The following is a 5476-nucleotide window of genomic DNA, read 5'->3' on the forward strand; positions in this document are numbered from 1 at the left end:
GGTGGCTCAGTTCGTTAAGCAGCTGCCTTCAGCTCAGGTCATGATCCCAGCATCCTGGGATCGAGTCCGGCATCAGGCTGTTTGCTCATCAGGGAGCCTGCTTCTCTCTCTGCCTCTGCCTGCTTGTGCACTCTTTCTCTTTCTCTCTCTGACAAATAAATAAATAAAATATTAAAAAAAAAAGATATCTCTGAATCCACCATCATAGATAACAAATGCAACAAACATCCTTTGAGCTCCTAGTTTAATATGGACGTCAGGAGTGGGGGAGAGGGCTGACGAGAATGAAGAAGGCTTGTTTCCCGTCATCATAGAACATAAAACATTTTTTTCTTTTACAGCCAAGTATAATACAAATTGATTAGTGCTCATACGAATGTTCTTTCTCAAGTGGAAAGATTATTTATGCTGGAGAATGTAGTGGGTAGAAAAATTTTCCAGACAAAGTGTTAATTGAGTTAAGCCTTTCAGGATGAAGACTATTTAGGTGGAATTTAAGGGAAAGGTGCGCAAGGAGAATGAGTTTCTGTGTTAAGAGAAAGGTGCGGGCCAACCAGTGGGGTGCCAAAAAAATTCACAGGCAAAAATAACTTTGATTTGCTTTGATTCGGGTGTCTTACTAATTTGATTTTTATTAATACTTCAAGAGAGGAATGGCTGGAAGCACCTGGGTGGCTCAGTCAGTTAAGCATCCAACTCTTTTTTTTTTTTTTTTGAAGATTTTATTTATTTATCGGGGGGGAGGGGGAGAGCGAGCACAGGCAGACAGAATGGCAGGCAGAGGCAGAGGGAGAAGCAGGCTCCCTGCCAAGCAAGGAGCCCGATGTGGGACTCGATCCCAGGACGCTGGGATCATGACCCAAGCCGAAGGCAGCTGCCCAACCAACTGAGCCACCCAGGTGTCCCAAGCATCCAACTCTTGGTTTTGGCTCTGGTTGTGGTCTCAGGGATTGTGGGATGGAGCTCCATATCAGGCTTCACACTCAGTGCAGAGTCTGCTTCAGAGTCCCTCCCTCTCCCTCGGCTCCTTCCCCACTCATGTGTGCATGCTCTCTCTAAATAAATTGTGGGAAGCCACGATAAGGCTTGAGACAAGGACCAAACCAGGCCCTGACTTGTGCCTCCTTTAAAGTCCGAATAACCTAACAAAAGGTTTAGGACGGGAAAAGTTGAGTAGCACTGAGAAAGGGTCTGTGCTATGTGTTGTGCGCTCGCCTACGTGACTTCCCACACTCTTGCTAAACAACTGAGAACAATTCGATTGGGGTCATAAGTTCATTGCTGGTCCTTGCTGCCCTAGTACAGCCCATAAATTGCTTTCAGTTTTGCTGTATCAATACAGAATAATTGTACTAGCATCAGCTGTTTGGTGTCACAAGTTCTGCTTATATAGTTAAATGTGAAACTTATTATGGGAACTTGTGGTTGTTTAACTAGACACAGGTGTATTGCTTCTCCTATTATCACTATATATGGCCTTAGTGCTTTGAATAAACTTAGCACTGTTGGACATCCTCCTCAGTGCTCCTCCTGCCCCCATCTCTTTGTCTCTTAACTTCTTTTCTTCATCCTCTTACCCTCACGTTCCTGGTTGATTTGTTGTGCTGGCCGTGACAATAAATAAATTATATTATATTATTATAAATATAAGATATTATTATAAATTATACTATAATTTATATAATATATAATATATCTTATATATTATATTATTATAAATAATAAATAAATCAATAAAATCTTTTAAAAAAGAGAGAACTCACATGAATGATATTCCTATACAGATAAATAGTAAGGATACCAACTTAGTGTTTTACTATAACTATAGTCACAATATGGACCAGAATACTCAAGCACAGCAGTGCACAAGAGGGGCATGTTTATTATCAGCAAATCAGTTACTGTTGGACATTTAGATTCTTCTCTGTGTCTGTCTGCAATCTGGATTAGATTTTCCTATTCAACTTTCTTAGTGTTCTAAGAGAGTATCACTTAGCATACCAGTGAATCATTTTCATTGAATGTATGGATTTTACTACAACAGTATCTCATTCCTCGTGCCCAAGCTCACAGCAGGCAAATCACTTTCGTGCATTTAGAGTACAGGATAAGTGAAGTAGATGTTGTAAAAAGAGAATGGAAAGCAACTTCATATAAAGGAAGAAAAATCAAACATAAGAAGATTAAGGTTTTGTTGTTGTTGTTTTTAAGATTTATTTGAGAGAGAGAGAGAATGACAAGTAGGGGGAGGGCAGAGGTTGAGGGAAGAGCAGGCTCCCTGCTGATCAGGGAGCCCAACAAGAGGCTCAATCCCAGGACCCTGGGATTATAGCCTGAGCCAAAGGCAGACATTTAACAGGCTGAGTCACCCAGGCACCTAACATCAAGTTCTTCTTTTCCATATTTTGAGCCACATGTTTTGACAAGTAGGTACTTCCTTGTTAATGTTTTTCTTTTTTTAAAGATTTTATTTATTTTTCTGACTGAGAGAGACAGTGAGAGAGGGAGCACAAGCAGGGGGAGTGGGAGAGGAAGAAGCAGACTCCCTGAGTAGGGAGCCCAATGCAGGGCTTCATCCCAGGACCCTGGGATCTTGTCCTGAGCTGAGGACAGACACTTAACCACTGAGCCACCCAGGTGCCCCTACTTCCTTGTTAATTAATTCAGCTAGTTTTAGGACTGCTCCATTTGCTTACTTATCCAATGCTAATTATTATTAGGGCTTATTTGTTTTCAGTCTAAAATGATATTGATTAGTAACAAAAGGTATGAGACTCAATGACTAGTAATTATGCGAAGGAGGGACTGGATTTGAAGTGGTTGTTACCATTCTACTCAGTTTCAGAGGGATTTCACATGTAATCCTCCTAAACGACCTTCACTGATCACAAGCCCAGGGAAGAGGGGTCTTCAGATCTAATTGGTCCTATAGTCTGAGGCAGGCTATGAATGCAGTGTCTCTCTTACCAAAGGTGCAAACAGAGGTCCCTGGAGCTAATACTGGATATCATTTTGGAGAAAATATGACAAAGTAAAGATAGCAAATCTGAGCTTGCACCATCCATTTAGGGGTCTGTGCGAATAGTGAAATCATAGGTGAAGAGCCAAACTGGAGGTAGGCATGGAGGCCACAGAATGAAACAATGGGAGGTGGTCCTAGTCAGTTACAGAGAGGGTGAGACATACTTGCAGAAGCTTTTATTCACTACAAGTATGGAGATAAGTCAGTCTCATTTAGTAAGTGGAAAAAGGCAAACATCTCCCCAGATGTTTTAACCCTAGCCATAGCATAGACTGAATATTTCTTTAAAAGCCTTTAATCAAAACATTTTTCTGTTTTTAACATGTGACATTTTAGAAATCCTTCCTCTCCAAATATTGAAAGCTGTTATTTTTCATTATCAAACTGACTCGAACACTAGGAAGCTAATGAAAAGAGTCTTTCTTGCCAGAGTCTTAGGAGGAACATGCCTGTAAAACATATCTTTCACTGGTTGTGTCTGGGGAAGGGGACAAAAATAGCAGTGTGCTCTTTGCTTCCCTATTGAACACACCCCACCTTTCAAGAAATTCGGGGTCTTCTTTGAAAACCAAAAGATCTGGATCCGATGAGACACTACAGGCCTTTTTTTTTTTTTTTTTTAATTTAGGAAGGAGAGATTTATAATATGCCAGGTTAATTTATGGGGGGAAAAAAAGGAGTTGATTCTTGGGCAACAGAAAGCAGACTGCGACAGTGTTATAAAAGAGCTAGGAGAATACCCCCAGCATCTAATTAAACGTAAAATTCTAAGATTCTATGTTTGAAAACAAGCTATCCTGAACAAATACATCAATCTTGAAAGACACTGATCCATTCCTGTGGCATTTGGATACATTTAGACTGTACACCTTTATTACAGTGATATGGGGTATTTGAATTTGGATTGCCAACTTGTAATTTGATGTGATTTGATGTCTCCGTCACTATCTTAGAATATGCATTACAGCCATTGGTATGCCTTTAATCTTAAATTTACAAACACTGGGTTATCAGGTGTTCTGAGTTTGGGGAGGAAATATTTGAAGAGATTAGATTTTTTTTAAAGCGCTCTTATATCATTCATCTTCAGAATGTACAGATTTTCTATTTTGGGCTTGTTATAAACTTTGCTTTTTTAAAAGAAGGCAAAAATGCTTTAGGTTATTCATCTTTTCTATTTTGTTTTTGTGGGGGAAGGAAAGAGGAAGAAGCAGTGACGGCTTAAGGACAAGATGTGCTGCCACACAGGGACAGCTCCAGGAGTATCCATGTGATTTACACCAGTTAATGTATAGATCATTTTAGGCACGTTTTGTGACTTCAGGCTGATAAGTAAACATTTACATTTAAGATATCCGCTTCTTCCTGAATACTGCTTTCCCTCGCTTCCTCTTTCATTCCACCTTAAAAACAGCTGCAAAGTCTAAAGGAAACCAGCCCACATTTTAGCCCCGCCTAGCAAGGATTAGACTTGAACTTCTCTGTAGTCCCAGCTGAAAAAAGGATCCGGACTGAAAGCTAGAGGCAAAAAGGAGCCAGAAGATTCTCATCTAACTCTGGGAACAGTAAGCAATATATTTACTCTTGCCCCACTGCTTTTCCCTTCCCCCACCCCCCCATCCTCCTGAGCTGTTTTAAGTTTGTATCTTGCTTGGCAGGGAGAAGGGACGGAGGCACACCTGGGATTCTCTGCTTGACCAAGTCTGCTTCTCCTCTGCCTTTTGGGAACGAGACACAGGTCAGGGAATCTAATGTCTTTCTAACAAATGTCAGCTGCTTTCCGGGGTCTGACGGTGCAGGGGAGTGGGACGATCAGGGGTGTCTTTAACTTAGAGCCCCGAAAGAAAGCTAGCATTGCCCTGAGCTGGTTCCCCTGAGAGCTCCACGTGATGCCACCCCGTAGTGACCCATCCCAGACTTGAACGGCATGCTGTGGGACAGCCCTTGTGCCTTGTTAGCGGTGGAGTTTGTGGGTTCCGTGACGGTTTAATTAAAAAAAAAAAATAGTGATTAACGATTACTTATGCAAAACATTCCTGGGTGTTTCATATGCTGCGGTGCTGGGCGAAAAGAAAGACAATGTTGAAAAGAGACTTGTACACTGCCTGGTGTGCCGATTCGCCTTGCCCTCAGTTATTGGACTGCTGGGAGGACAGAGCTGCTGACTAGATGCTGAGAAAGATGTGAGCCAATAATAAAGTTAAGTTTTGAGTGTGAATGCTATTTTGGTCATTTTGTTTTAGAAAAAGAAGTTTAAAAGGGCATTTGGATTTGGAATAAGAGTGGCTTAACCTTGCCTTCGGCTCAGGTCCTGATCCCAGCGTCCTGGGATCGAGTCCCACATCGGGCTCCTTGCTCTGCAGGGAGCCTGCTTCTCCCTCTGACTCTGCCTTCCACTCTGTCTGCCTGTGCTCGATCTCGCTCGCTTTCTCTCTGACAAATAAATAAAATCTT

At 41.7% G+C, this 5476-nt stretch overlaps 1 protein-coding gene across 1 annotated transcript in view; it reads left to right on the forward strand.

The window, feature by feature from the left end:
• Positions 1-4477: 4477 nt before the first annotated feature.
• The window catches only part of PLA2G4A (phospholipase A2 group IVA), a 191818-nt gene continuing 190819 nt past the window's right edge, over positions 4478-5476 (forward strand). The window contains exons 1-2 of the mRNA XM_059413934.1: positions 4478-4587; positions 4681-4760. The gene's annotated coding sequence lies outside the window, so the exon portion shown is untranslated. The remainder of the gene's footprint in view (positions 4588-4680; positions 4761-5476) is intronic.

Source organism: Mustela nigripes, chromosome 10 (assembly GCF_022355385.1).
Source record: "Mustela nigripes isolate SB6536 chromosome 10, MUSNIG.SB6536, whole genome shotgun sequence".
Classification (NCBI taxonomy): Eukaryota; Metazoa; Chordata; class Mammalia; order Carnivora; family Mustelidae; genus Mustela; species Mustela nigripes.